The 16291-nt window shown below is 37.7% G+C and overlaps 1 pseudogene; it reads left to right on the forward strand.

The window, feature by feature from the left end:
• The first annotated feature begins 2994 nt into the window (after positions 1–2994).
• Positions 2995–11178, forward strand: LOC149024498 (fructose-bisphosphate aldolase 6, cytosolic pseudogene; annotated as a pseudogene).
• Positions 11179–16291: the final 5113 nt, after the last annotated feature.

Genomic DNA, 16291 nt, shown 5'->3' on the forward strand with positions numbered 1-16291 from the left:
TGGTGGCTCTCCATTTTGACGAAGCCACCATTACTCTTAGGCCATCCTCAACATTATGAATGGATTCAAAATGTTAAAAAGTTAGAAGCAAATCTTATTTTGCATAGCTTTTTCAACTTCTTCTTGTTTAATTTTCAACTTACGACATCATATGAAAAATGAACTAAGTAACTTACCGATGGATTAAATTGTCCAACAAAGGTGACAGACGACGATGAGCAAGTTGTGAGTTTTGTGACTTGTGAATGAAGAAGAAATAAAGACAAAAAATAAAAACAATGGAAATTTTTACTAGGTTTTATAAATAAAGACAAAGAAATAAAAACAAGAAAAAAACCTAACTTTTGATTCGCTAGGTTTTATACTCTCTTGCATTGTTGAATGCCTAAATAATGTTAGATCATTTCTAGTATTATTTCAGAAATTTTTATGTACTTTGGATGTAGTTTGGGATCCAATCTAGAAGCCAATTGTCGATCTAAGAAGATTATGTCCGTACTCAGAGACTGGTTGATTGGCCTAGTTGCCCCGAGAAACCAGCCCGAGCAACCCATACCCCCCATGGTCAACTACTTTGGTTGCCCCAAGCAACCCATTCGACCAACCACTCCTTGCGATGTTAGTTTTGTTTTTCTTTTCGATATAGGACTTCTAGGGTTGTTTATAACCTTGAACCAACTTGAAAGTAGGACTATTTGGGACATGTGAAACTATCTTTTGAATATTTTTGGAAACCTCAAGGTGCAGAAACTCATTTACACATGCTTATTTTCAATTCCCAACATAATGCTAGACACGTATATTGATTCATATTCTACTGTTATATGGTTTCCTCACGCATATAATATTTTGAAATTATGTTTTATTGTTGATTTCATGATCACTAATTGATATGGTTGAGATTGGGAATATCATTATTATATATAGATTTGAACTGGGATTGTGAATTATGAATAATGAATAGTGCCTTTTATTTCCTTTTGTGGGAGGTTGTTGTTTGATGTGATTGTGAATAGGGGAATACCTGGCTTGGGATATCAGGGGTTGTGGTATGAGACACTATCCTTTGATGCCCCTCAACACTTTTCACAGTTGTTGTTTTTTATGACTAGGAGGTTTAGATAATATGGTTAGGCACCCCGTCATATCATTACCCTTCGGGCGGGGGTATTGACGTTGAGTGTCCCGAGATAGTGGTATTTGGTTGGTGGGCGCCCAAGAATGCAAGAAGCATGAGGGGACACAATATTGTCGTGGGGGCCATTCATTAGTAGGGATGCATATGATAGGCTTGAGCTCGTGGGCTCCCAAGAAGGCGAGAAGCACGAGGGGACACGAGAGCTTCCTGCCCATTATATGTTGATGACCAAAAGGATTAAGGGAAGGCTTAATCTGAGTTGCTTGGAGCAATAGGATACGTTGACTCTAAATAGGGAAGGATATTGAACCAAGAAGGCGAGAAGCATGAGGAGGGTTATCTAGACTTAGAATGATGTGACTAAGTAGATGACTTGCATTGGGTTAAGTTTTTCCCCTGACACTCACTAGTACTATGGTGTGGTGACCTAAACCCCAATCATGGTGATGATCTGAGAAGGATGACTGTACTCCTTATTCGGGCTCTCAAGACCGGTAACCAACCCATGAGAGATCAAAGTGACGAGACCTTCCCAAAGGATGCTGGTGTGGTGTTATATCTTAATGTGTGTCTACCCAGATAGAGACTTGCACCTGTTAGAGTCTAGGATCATTATTGCATTGCATTGCATATTAAGGATATTTCATATCATGTTAGCATATTATGGTTATTAATTTTGTGTTAATGAAGGATATGTATATGTTTTTTAATTTACTCATTGAGTTCTTCAAAGCTCATCCCTCTTGGCTTGTTATTATAGATGTCAATGCAGGTGAAGAAGAAACCCCGAGCATGAGTTTGAAGATATTTCCCATTGATTACACAACTAAGGAAACAATGGGAACTGACTATGGCTTGTGGTACGATCTAAGTACCAGTATGGAGTACTATTATGACCCCGATCAACAATGATAGTAGATGCCTTATATGCCGTTGGGATTACGATCTGGACATCGACTTGAAGTTACAAGTGTATAAATGCTTGGAAAAGAAGGTGAAAATTTAGAAGAATAAATTTTTGTTATAGTTTATTCTTTTTCGGTCCATCTTTCCTTTGAGGATTTGTTGATTAGATTTTATGTTGTTTCCACTCAGAGTTTGAGATACTTCTGATATCCTTGTTTATCTTATATATTCATTCTTTAATAAAAACATTTGAGTTATTCTTGCTCTTGATTGAGTTATTATGTAAAACGGTATGAATGTAACTAAAACCTAATCTAGTGACTATGGATCACTCCCTCGGGTATTCAAGTGGATGGATACCGGCTAGGGTAGATGTAACATGCATCACCTTGCTTGCGTGAATAATAAGACTAGAAAAACCTAATTTACAAGACTTAGGGTTTTTTTTTCCCGGGCCATTATATATTCTGTTATCATTCATTCTCCTGTCTCCTAAATCTTATTTAATGACACTAAATTTTGTTGACAGTTCAATGCACTTAATACTTAATGGCAACTGAAGCAAAGGATATGACTAGAAAAAAGAATAAACATGTACCACCATGCAAAATTCTAAACATTGTTCCTTGGTAGCACCAAACACTCAACCCACGGAGGAAAAATGGCTAGATAAACGACACCTCTAACTAGAATTTAGTTAATTATGTCAGTTTTTCCATACGAAGCCATTACTGAATAAACTATATCATACTCCATTGATACCATTGATATGGCTTTGACTCTGCACTAAAAAAGGTCATACCCAGTGCAAGAGGTCCCCACCTTTGTGGGTTCATACCTTGTCCTTTCTCTTCTGTTGTCTTGAGGCTGCTCAATACATCAGTTGTGTAATCCTTTATGAAGAAACCTTCAACCAAAAGACAATCGAGGGTCTCCCTTTCATTAATATCATGTCGTCAAATAATGTAAGTCGTTGTGTTAAGCTTGATAAGGGTATAGCTGAGCTTTGTGGCATCAATGGTAAAACCACCACACAAGGTCTTGGTGGACTTGCTCACCGCTGGAAAAAAGTACTATAAAGTTGGTGCCAAGTATGCCAAATGGCGTGCTGTGTTTAAGATTGGTCATACTGATGAGCACATTTATGTGTGAAATCTTAGGACATAAAGCATGCATTTTACATACTTAGAGTGGAGCTACCTTGGGTTTTATGTTGTTTTTGCAGATTTTAGGACTTTTCAATATTTAAGCAAATATTTGGAGTTTTGGGCATGAATCATGCAATTTTATACGTCAAGAGGTCCATTCAAATTCTCAAATGCCAAAATGGGCGTGATTTGGGTCATGATGGACTAGAGATGTGATTATGGGCCAACTCCAAAATATTGAAGAGATAAAGAAAGCAAATTTGATCTACGGTTGAGATTATAAATTATCAGTCAAATCTACAGAGATATTATTGAGAGAGTCCAAATGGAGAAAGAGTCCTTGCATACCTCAATATCTTATTTGTGATTTGATTAAAGAAAGAAAAAGAGGAAAAAGAATTATATTTAGAGAAGGAAGAGGCAAAAAATCCGGTTTTTGAATGTCTCTGTCTAGTTTCGATCAAGCCCTTCATCGAACGGTCATCCGGTGTCCAATCGAGCTGATTTTTGGAGGAGAGCTTCACGACTTCTTGATCTTCAAATCCAACGGTGGAATTGTGCATCTGGTTTCTCTAAGTCGGTCCGATTAGTACATCAAAACCCTAATTGGTTGAGTTAGATAGGAACCTTGAGTTTGATTCAAATTCAGTTGTGCCTCATATCTGTAAACTCTATAAAAGGAGAGCATACTCCATCAAGGGAGACATGTTTAAGAGCTTAGTAGAAGCACTCTTTCTTCTCTCTTTGGTTTATTTAGACTTTCTTTAGTTTTCTTTGCTTGCATTTGTGAGATTTTAATTTCTAGATTGAGTGTTTAGGTTTAATTTTTGAGCAAATTGCATTGACACCCCAAAATGAAGGCTTTAAAACACTGACACCCCACTTTATGTTTTAAAAACACAAACACCCCATTCATTAAACATACTAGTCCATTCTGTTAGTAAAACCATTAACCTACTGTTCATTTTTTTATAATTCCAAAAATACCCTTACCCTATCTATTCTCTCTCCTCACTCAGATCTCTTCTACTGCACCCTGAAGGTACCTTAGCAGCCGGAGAGGAAGCAACGGCGAAGCGGAGAGTCGATGTGGAGGTGGCTGCAACCGCCTCACCTGCAACAAACCCCGGGCAACTACATCCTAAGGACATTGCCATTCACGTTCAAAATAAATTCCAAACCTGTTTTCCGCTTCATTCAGGAACCCTCCACAAGAACCGCCATCTGGAGATTCTCACGATGGACTGAAGAAGAATGGATCTGGTCCTTTATTGTCGTTGAATCGCAGCATGAGTTATTATTGGTCACCCACTAATATTGGCCCGCCCCTGCTTGGCGATTTGTGTGCTGCCATGCCAGAATCACACCGTTGGCTTGTAATTCAGGGTCGACTCGGCGGTGTTACACGGGTTCTTGAGAAAACCTCCGGTTTCATGGAGGAAGAAGCAGCAAACATTCCTGCTGAATGCAACGATGAGATCGTCTCTGTTCCAAAACAAAGCCACGGTGAAGGTGTATGGAAGGAAATCTTCCTCAGCCCCACATCGGCCGTCCTACTTGTCTGGCTCGCCGCCGTCGGTTTCAATTTCCTCCAACCGGCACCGGAAATGGTATCGACATCTTGTACATCCCACACATCTTCGTGGTAAGAACAGCATGCTTGGAGCAAATATGGGCGTTGGAGTCGTGAAGACACTCTTTGTCTTGGCATCTATCTTCTTTGTCGACAAGGCTGGACTGGACGGAGAGTTCTGCTTCTGAGCAGAATGGGTTTCTCTCTAAAAAATGGCGGAAAAAATGAGTGGGTTTCTCTCTAAAAATGGCGGAAAAAAAGAACATTTCTTTATGCAAAAGATTGAGGAAAAATGGCAATGTCGTTGTAGTTGCTCGGGTTTTGTTGCAGGTGAGGCGGTTGCAGCCACTTCCACATGACTCTCCGCTGCCGCTGCTTCCTCTCCGGCTGCTAAGGTACCTAGAAGAGATCTGAGTGAGGAGAGAGAGAACAGATAGGGTAAGGGCATTTTTGGAATTACAGAAAAATGAACAGTGGGTTAATGGTTTTACTAACAGAATGGACTAGTGTGTTTAATGAATGGGGTGTCTGTGTTTTTAAAACATAAAGTGGGGTGTCAGTGTTTTAAAGCCTTCATTTTGGGGTGTCAGTGCAATTTGCTCTTAATTTTTTTATGTAATGCAATTCAAGTTTCAAGTTTTTAGATTCGTTTTTCTCTGGGTCTAGCAATTGCAAATTTAGATCATTCTTGATCTAGATCTGGTTGTTAGGGTTGGTTGAGATTCGAATCGTTTGTTCAATTCGCAAGTAAGTAACCTTCTTTATTAATCTCCTCTCCTCCCTCCATTTCTACTTCTATCTACCCCTCTATATTCTTAATTTAAGATTTATTTTCAGCATTTATTTATTGTTCTCCCATCCCCTGGATCCTTAATCAGAGATGCCTACAGTCGTGCTTCTCTTTAGTTAAGGTTTCCATTTTACTTTCTGCAATTTACTTTCTGTTATTTACTTTCTGCAATTTACTTTCAGCATTTATTTATTGTTCTCCTTTCCCCTGGATCCTTGATCAGAGATGCCTACAGGCATGCCTCTCTTTGGTTAAGGCTTCATTTTCCTTTTATTGCTTTGTTATTTACTTTATGCACTTTGTTTTTTTCTTTAATATCCATTCCCCCGATCGGCGGACTGTAAGCTACGGCAAAGGGTCCACGGTCAAAGTCATTATTATTATACTCCCCTTCCCTCGATCCAAAGCTGACACTCGGATCACTTCCCTTTTCCTTTTATTTTTATTGTTCGCATTTTTTTCCTGTCTTTTATTTATGATTGATTGTGTTTGCTTTATTTTTCATTTCAATTCGATTGCATTATATGTATGGATTAGGATCGTTTAGTTTAGTTAATTAGTTTAACAAAAAGTGAGTCATTCCACTATCGCATTACTATTAAGAAGTTGAATTCTAAGTGGCATATCTCCCTGAGATCGACCCATTAGCTACACGATACCGTGCGCTTGCGGTTACTTTTAAATTTCACAAAACATACCGTGCCTTCAAAACTAGCTATCAACGACATCACTGGGTTAGCACGGTTTACCATCACCGACCATTAGAATGGGTTGATTCCGATCCTTTAGCCTGAGATACTTGACGATGGTGCTTATGACATTCATAAATCTTCAGAGGTAACGGAACATGTTCTTGCTGCTTGTTATGAAGGCTTTGAATGATCATCTTGTGTTGATAGAGGGGATCCTACTGATACCTAGTGTCACACCCCACCCGCCGGTCTCGGTTATCCGCTCGACAACCCGTGGGAGTGAACCGTCATAGGATCCATGGTCTTACACATCAATAATAATAAACACAAGTATAGACAATCAAGAGCAAGAATAAATGCAATAATTAATAAAAAGGTTACAGGAGTCCAAATACTCCAATAAATATCCAAGAAAGAATCAAATGTAATTACGAGTTCAGCGGAAGCAAAATAAATAAAATAAATAATCCTCTTTCCGGTTTTCTTTTCTAAATCTAAAAACTGGTTTTCTAAATTAGCAAGTAAAGGGGGTCCTCCAATCTTTCTCCATACTATCATCAAAATCCTGGCAATCTGCCTCCGTCGGCCATCAATGGGTGCTATAAGCGCACACCAAGCATCTTTAAGAGGCTTCATGCTCTACAAGTTCATGTACCATTGTCTGTACCACATCAGCTTCATACGGAAAGGCTCTTTCATATGAATCATCTCCAACTTCTGATTTTGTGCCGCCATCTGTACACTCATATAATATATACAATGAAAGGAATGAGTTCTGACAAACTCAGTAAGGAACAAACAATTCTCATATATATATATATATATATATATATATATATATATATATATATATCAATACAATCCACGAATGCATATATGAAATGATATGGATGGTATGCAGAAATATGAATGCTACTAAGATCTAACTATGCAAGTCTCTAACAGCTAACATGCTTTAAGATATACACCAGCCCTCCTTTAGGTAGGTCTAGTCACTCTGATCCGCCAAGGACTAGTTACCTCTGTAGGGATCTTGGGCAAAGGGGTAAGTCCACACTTGGCTCTCAAACCATGGCTGGGGTTAAGTCAACACTCTCTCACCACAACCATTGCTAATAAGTACTGGCGCATGTCGGAGTTTCTAATCCAATGCAAGTCATAATGGTAACATACTATATGGAGTCCAGATACTTCCCCTATGACACCAACTAACTCGGTTCAGTATCCTTCGCAACCTAGGAGTGAGAACCCTCACGGACTGGCTACCATTGTTGGACTGCACTCCTTAACCCTATGGTCATCCACATATTGTTGAGGCAGAATGCTCTCATGACTCCTCACGACACTTGGTCCGCTCCTTGGACGTCCATGAGCCCAACCCTAACATATGCAACCCTACCATGCATGACCAACAGTGGACCACTGAGTCTCTGCACGGGACTGGTTACCATTGTAGGATGAAACAAAGTCACGTCACCATTGTCACAGGTCACCCGGCTTCGATTCCCCTGCCGAAAGGGTAATAACATGTGGGGTACCTAGCCATGCAATTCTAGACTCTCCTAGGTATGTCATCCAATAATCATAATAATACTAGAGGCATCAGTAAGCATGTGTCCCATACCACAACCCTCTAATATCTCCAGCCAAGATATCCCAATGGAATACCCCTTCCATCACAACTACACTACATCACTAATCATCATACCAAGACAATTGTGCAATATCATAGAAGATGAAGTACATCAAGGAACACCACAAACAACAAGTATACAATAAGATTCACATACTTTATACAATTACAGGAAGTTACATGATCAAAGAATAGTAAATAGAACAGTTAAATCATCATGTATATGTAATTGCATATAAATAAAAATGCATGTCCTTACCTTGTAATTTAGTAGAACCTCTTTAAGTTGCAATCCAATAATAATTATAAGACTTTTAGTAGAAACAGAGGACACCTAGGCATAGGGTTACAAGAATGTATAAGAGTCAAGAGTCAAAACAAATCCAAAATCAAACCTACACAGTCACTGAAAACCAGCCGGTTGCTTGTGCCGGTCACTTAGGTTATGCGACCTCCACAAGCGACCGCCCCTATTTCAGACAGTTTCCAACTCCAAAAATTAAACTTTTGATCATCCGATTTCAATCCGTTTTGGGATGATCTTAGTCCAAATTTCAAACTTAATAGGTCTATAACAAAGATCAACCACCCAAAATTCTCCCCTTGATTAGATCCATCCATTAACAAATGCAGGGATTCGTTTCTGGATAGGATCTCATGAAGAACATTGGAAAGGGAGTTACAACTAATCAATTGGGTAACCACTAACAAAATGGGAATGGGTTCATATCAATTAGAGGTTAAAAAGAAGAGAATAGCAGATAAAGATTCATTACCTTCACCAGAATCACCAAGAATAAAATGGAAAAGGTTCTAGATCACTAACAACACTTCGCCCACCTTCCAACACGTTTCCATTGCCACCTAATCGCCTAAAATAGCAATCCCGAACATAATAATGCGTTTATAGGGCAATGGTTGCTATTTATAACAAATAGGGGGTAAAATAGGGCATTTTCCCGCAAGCAAGAACCGGCGGTCGTTTGGTTTAATCAACCGCCACTAGCAACCGCCCCCTAGTATATTGCTATACAAGGGTGCTTTGCTTAGAGGGTTGAAACCCAAACACAACCTAACCTTAACCAACACATAGGGGGCATTCCGGACATCTCCAAACACCACTTGCCTTCTACCAGAGATCCAACTTCCCAGTAAGGCAGGTTCTTCAACAAGAAAATCCAGATCCATGGGTTTGGGGTATGGATCATGGACTTCTATCTAGACACTCCACAAATTAATCTGACTAGACCTTCGGGTTCTCAGACCTGCAATACGGATTCCGGGTTAGAAATACGGGGGTTGTTACACCTAGCATGGTGACCCCCATATTAGAGGCCGAGAATAAGGAACCCCCAATTGTGGTGGCAGAAAAGATAGTGTTGGCTTTCCTGCGCATGGTGCCTTGGCAATTCTGTCATGTTGTTCTCATTCGATAGACAGTGTGAGAAGGAGGCAACTCAGAACCTCAACACCACCAACTTGTACTAGGTTATTATTTTGATTTCCAAATCATTCTCCATTTGATCATATATGGCTCGGCAGAATAAAATTTGATATTAAAAAAAAATTCAAAAAGAAAAAGTTATCTACATAATGTCAAAGAAAAGGCAGCTTTGACGTCTACGTGGCAATATGGCGCACAAGGCGATAAAGTGGTCGAAAAAATGCAAAGTGAAAAAAAGATTGAAAATAAGGCGGTTCAAAAACCACTTGTCAAGGCAAGCAAAGTGGTGGGGCACCATCTAGGTGATTAGGTGATAAAGGGGCGCCTAAATAGCAATATGGCAAACAAAGCGGTTAGGGCCAATTTTTTCAATGCAACTACTTTTGGATTTATAAATTTGTATTTTAAGCTAAACAAACATTCAACAATCACATTCACTAAAAATATATATAAATATATTCAAGATCTTAATTATGAAATATTATTCAAAAAAAAAATCACACATAAGTTTGTCTCATCAATCATCATAATATATGACTATGAACACGATAAATTAATAGAATCACATTATTTTTATTTCCAAATATTCTCCATTTGATGAATCATTGATTCCTGAATCCGAAATGAGTAACTATTAAATCCATGTATGGCTTTGTAGAATAAAATTTGATGTTAAAAAATTCAAAAAAAAATCACGTACAAAATATAAAAAAAGGGACGGCTTTAGCTCCTAGGCGGCAAAATACTTAAAGCGATGAAACTGGAATGCCTAGGCACTAAACCAGGCAAAATCTACAAGCCAGGAAAACGTTTACAAATAAGGTAGTTCAAAAACCGCTATGCCACCTAGGCGAATGCTTTAACAATAGTGGATATTTAATGTTTTTCATTTTTTTATTCTCTTGATTATTTAGTTTTATATGAGGGGAAACAAGGAAAACACGGTAGATCTTGTATATCAAGTCATTTTAGTAGCCGCTGTGAAGCGATGGAAATTTTCCAAACCCTTATTGATATCATTAGATCCATTTATGTATGTGACCTCGTTAACGGTGTTGCGTACTTTGACATATCTAGAAGTAAGGGAATCTTTGTTGCTGATGAGTTTACCAAGACAATAGAGGAGCAACTATCGAGCATCAATATGGAAAACGTCAAGAAAAACCCGCATGCTCTACCTGAAGTTCTCTTCTGCTATCCTAAGGCTACTCGATACCTTAGTTGTGTAATCCTTTCTGAAGAAACCTTCAACTAGAAGACAACCAAGGGTCTCCCTTCCATTAGAATCTTGTCATCAAATAGCGTAAGTCATCGTGTTAAGCTTGATAAGGGTATAGTTGAGCTTTATGGCACCAATGGTGAAGCCACTAATAGGGTCTTGATGGACTTGCTGACCACTCCAAGGAGTTATATGAAGCTGGTGTCAAGTATGCCAAATAGCATATTGTGTTTAAAATTAGTCCCGCCAAGCCTTCATAGCTGGCTATCAACGACATCACTGGGTTAGCATTATCACCTGCCAACAGAATAGGTTGATTCCATCCTTCTACCTAAGATACTAGATGATGGTGCTTATGACATCTATAAATCTGCAGAGATAATGAATAGGTTCTTGTTACTGTTATGAAGGCTTTGAATGATCATCCTGCAATGATAGAGGGGATTCTATTGATGTTGAACATGGTAACCCTTGGATCAGAGGCTGAGAAGGAACCCCCAATTGTTGTGGCAAAAAAGGCAATGCTGGCTTTGCTGCGCATGGTGCCTCTGACAATTTTTTTTGTGGTCTTCTCATCTAGTGGACAGAATGAGGAGGAGGCAACTCAAAACCTCAATGCCGTCAACCTATACTAGACTATTATTATGATTTCCGAATCATTCTCCGACAATTTGTTTTTGTGGTCTTAATCCAATTATATATTATTTTGAATTGCTCAAATTTTATCTAACCATAGTTAGCATTTATGATCATATTTCAAATAATTTGGTATGATTGTAGAGTATAGAGTTTTTTGTGAAATCATTCTGAATTGATGATGTAGCAACCTCTGTATGAAGCTTGATTACCTTATTATTCCAAAAAATAAATATAGAATTGTTGACACGTTTCAATGATATTATTGTTTTCTTTATATCATTCCACATCTGATGATATGTTTTTTATGGAAGGTTTGTCATTTCAAATTTGATGATACAACTGATAAATATATTGGATATGATAACTATAACATTCCAAATGGAAACATTGAATGGTTTTTTGTAAAAGAAACTATTTATATCTTGTTATTGTATATAAACTTGATGAGAATGCAAATGTTTTTTCAGTCATCATGCATATTGTACTATGTTCTTTTGGTTGAACTAGATAGATATGCAAATGATTGAATTTTCATAAATTATGAAATTTATCTTTGGTAAATTTACAATGGATGGCGAAAGTGGAGGAGCGAATCTGATCATAGGGTTTGGTGGAAAGATTTACTTGACAAGTAAAATCAATCAAAATAGATAGGATGGATCTAGATGAGGATGTTTCACTTTATGAGTAAGTCATTTAAGGGTGCAACGAACAATTGTATTGTTCTTTGTGAGAATAAGTAATTCACTTCCAAGTAGAACTTCTAATTAGATTAGATTTAGATTTGTTCTAAAACTCATATTTTTTATTCAAAATGTTCATTTGGATTTAATTGGATACTATTCTCTTTGAAAAGTTATGAATGATTCTGTACTAGGTTTGAACATTATATTTATGGGGCTAATACTGAAGCCATATGTAGAATATATGAAGATATTGTTAAGGCATTTGAGTCATATCTAACTTATATTGAAGTATTTGAGTTATACCCAACTTATGTTCTAATATAAGCTATCGGTGTAACAAGCCTTATAGGAGAGTCTAATTAATTGTAGAACCTAGTGTTGTTCTATAAATATTAGCTCGAAACAATGATCTGGGTATTCCAAACTAGATACACAAGGTGTAATGCTTTAAGCAACCTTATGCTTAAACCTTAAACCCTAATAATTGAAGATTATAGTTGTAATATGAGATGGATCCGTGAACTTTTTGACGAAAAGTTAGCATAGAGACAAGAAGGGAGATCCTGATACTTTTATGCAAGGTGAAAGCATTGCTAACTATAAGCTTCAAATTAACATTTAACAACTAATATCTTGTAGCCTAGTGGTCTGTAATAGCACTAACCTAGAGTTTCTTTTGGTCATTTAGAATTGGGATGCCCAAACTCTTTACTACTGTAGGTTTTTGGCATTTGAAAAGAAGAGATGTGTGTTTAAACTGTTATGCTTGATGAGGTGGATGTCTTTTGTATCTTCTTGAGATCATAGAATTAATTCCTCGAGGGAGGCAAAAACTTCCCCAAACCACTGCATTAAATGTTTCTAGATCTTCCACATTCTAATATTTGATCCTTTCTAAGGGTCTGACCCAAAAAGGATTGTTCATACAAGTCTATCCCACATCTGTTCCTTGAGGTACTTGCTGCAATTGATCTAATCATAAGTTCTCCCATACCATAGATGGATTTTTAAGGGCAATTTGCATCAGTTGGATTTGGTTTCAGTTGCTTTCACCCGCTTAAAAAGCACTTAGAATTAGTTCTGAAGCATTTGAAATTTTAATCACCGTGAACACTCGCATGTTACATCACAACCATGGATGTCACAAACTTACAATCTAGGGTGTCAACTACTTGGTCTGGGCCGATTTCAGTTTGGGTTTCTTTGTTTTGGGCTGAAAACATTAAAACCCGACACGAACCTTTAGTGTTTACCACCTTTAAAAAAAAATCTGTTAGCAAATTTTCTTTTCTTTTTAGTTTGGTTTTGGGTTGGTGTAGTTTGGGTTTGGATTGGTTTAAGATTAGATCGGTTTTAAGACATTTGCGAAACCATTTTAGCCATTCCAAATTAAAATTTATATTTGGATCTTAGATCTTGTTTCTTGGGCTTAAAGGTTTGGTTAGTAATTAGTCCTTTTGGTTAAGGAGATTAAGCCACTAATGGGTTGGACCAAACCTCCGAACTAATAGGTTTTTCTCCCCAACCTATGTCCTATTGAATTATCCTTGGGATATTGAATTCAAGTCTTCATGGTCTCAATAGTTCAGTCTCAAAATTGATACTTGGAGTGGCTTAGTCCTTTTTGGTATTGCTTGCTTGCTTCCTTCCTTCCTTCCTTCCATCGATCCAACCGCTTTGATATACAAAATCTCAACATAAGGATTTGCGATGATAGAGGAAGGCAACCGATTGCTTTAATTTCTCCGATGGAAGATGTGAGGCATTTTCAGGTATATGTGGATGGTTCTTGGGATGGGGACACGAGCAAGGCAGTAGGAGTTTCATCTTATGGGATTCGGCTGGCATGTTTGTAGCAACATAATGTTTTGATTGCTTGGGTAACTCGGAATCAACTCTTGAGCTCCAAGCTATTAGAGATGGCTTACTTCTTGGGCGGATTTTATGAGTTTTAGGTAAATTCATATTTTCTACCTGCAATTTTGGCACTTGAAGGTGCTTATAGTTCCTTAGATTGGATATGTTCTACTTTAGTTTTTGAGATTTTGCGACACTCATTAGAGTTCAATTATGTTCATTTTAATTTCATCAATAGGTCCTGTAATATGTTTGATGATTTCCTTGCTAAGGGAGCCCATCATCTCTCTCTTTCGAGATGATGGTGGAATGTCCCACCTATTTTCATGATTGATCAATCATTATTATTGTCCAGGTCTCCTGGCTTAAACTCTTTTATTTGATGAAGCTCTTATCATTTGACCCAAAAAAAAAAAAAAATGATACTTGGAATACAATTTCTGATTTCAACCCAAAGAGAAAAAAAAGTACAGTCTATGATGTGATGGAGTTGTCTAGCATGTTTAGACCTATGACACTCAAGTAACAAATACGAATAGTTATCAATGTGTTGTACTAGTGAGCGAAGTGTTGAGTGAGAGTAAAGGGATAGGGACATTAAAGTAATTTTACATAATGAAGGGCAAAATTGTCATTTTAAGTTGAAACTTAACAAAAAAATAAATAAATAAAATTGGTTGAGGGCTAACAGTGGATAATGTGTAATTTTTCGTGTTTATAAAAATAAATAGTCAATAATATTTTCCACTTAAATGGACAGTCAATCAAGAATTTCAATCCAACTTAAATAGATAGCGGGTAAAATATTTTTATTTTTATGTTACTAAGTTATTCTTTTTTTAGCTATCACACGTCCACACGTAGCCAAAGGGAAAAATTTATCTAGTCCATTTCCTTGTAAATGTATGACATGTGTCCCATATCACATCAAATGATTGAAATTCATTTATAAATCACTTCAAAGTGTTGTGATTAACTTTAAAAAGAAATTTATGTGACTTGTAAATAGAGTTCAACCTTATGATGTAACATTGAATGTCATATAAGAATATTAAATTTTTTTTTTTTTTATAGAAAATACATTTACAAGAAAATTGATGATGTGAAAAATGGATAGAATATTAGTCATAATAGAGCTTTGTTGGCAAAGCTGGCTTGGAAACTCCTAACTGACCCTTCTTCACACTGGGCTATGGTCATGAAAAATATTTACTACCCAAAATGCAGCTTTCTGGAGGCAAAGATAGGGAGCTCACCTTCATGGGGCTAGCAAAGTGTTCTGTTAGGCAGAGAAGTCATTAAGAAAGGCATTGCTTGGAGGGTTGGGAGGGGAGACTCCATTCATATATGGAAAGATAAATGGGTTCCTGGACTAGCAGATTGGGGTATTCCAACCTCTATAGCACCATCGGAGGAGATAGTAAATGTTAAAGATCTAATAGATATGGATGGTATGTGGAATAGAAGCATTCTGAATACTTTGTTTCCAGAGGAGATTTCTTTAGCCATTCTACAAATCCAATTGCCAATGTTCCCTATAGAGGATCAACTCATTTGGGCTGTTGATAAGAGGGGTATTTTTACAGTCAAATCAGCGTACCACATGCTGATCAATGAGAATCAGGAAGTTAAACGAAGGAAAGCTTCAACCTCAAACCGGAAAAAATGGGAATTAGTGGATATAGCAGTCTAGAAAAAAATATGGAGCCTTAATGCGTTACCGAAGGTGCGAGCATTACTATGGCGTGCATGTAACCAAGCTCTAGCAGATGGAGTAACCTGCCTACATAGAGGAATTGAAGTGGATGATAAATGTGCTAGGTGCGGGGAAAGAGAAACCACAGAGCATATATTTTTTCATTGTACTTATGCGAGGGCGGTTTGGTTGGGTTCGACTGCGTTTTGATGAACGGATGGATTACACGACTGATCAATGGATTGCACAGTGGGGGCAATATAAAGCGGTGGACAAAGGTATCTATAGGTACCTGGAAGCTCATATTGGATTTATCATCTGGTATCTCTAGAGACCCAAAAATTTAAATCTATTTAATGGTGGCAGCTAGCTTCCTGCTAATGTGATTCAGCTAGCATCAAAGGCAGCGATAGAGTTCGTCATGGCAAAGAATACCTTAAGTGACTCAAGACCTAGTCAAGACAATGTGGTAAGTGATCAACTACGAAGGAATCAAGCCGATTCTTTGCTCATGGAGTCCTCCAGGAAAGGGGAGTACTAAAAATAAATTTCGATGCGTCTGAAATTAGACAAATCAGCTAGCGGAATTGGTTTTGTTGTAAGGGATTGGCAAGGAGATCCTGTATTGGCAAGATCGATGCCAATGGTATTTGGAGAAGCTGAAGTTGGAGAGGCGTTAGGTATCAAGCATAGCTTATGGACTGTAATAGGGGAAGGCTGGCTTCAAATCATCATAGAATCTGACTGCCTTAACGTCGTAAGACTGCTCTTACAGCCTGATCTTCCAGTTCCTACTTGCTTGATGAATGTCATTGAAGATATTCGTCGGCTTGCTTGTGCACCCATCTCATGTTTTTTCTCTTTTGTTCC

This window comes from Hakea prostrata, chromosome 2 (genome assembly GCF_041222555.1).
Source record: "Hakea prostrata isolate BN-2017 chromosome 2, UWA_Hpros_2, whole genome shotgun sequence".
In the NCBI taxonomy this organism is placed as follows: domain Eukaryota; kingdom Viridiplantae; phylum Streptophyta; class Magnoliopsida; order Proteales; family Proteaceae; genus Hakea; species Hakea prostrata.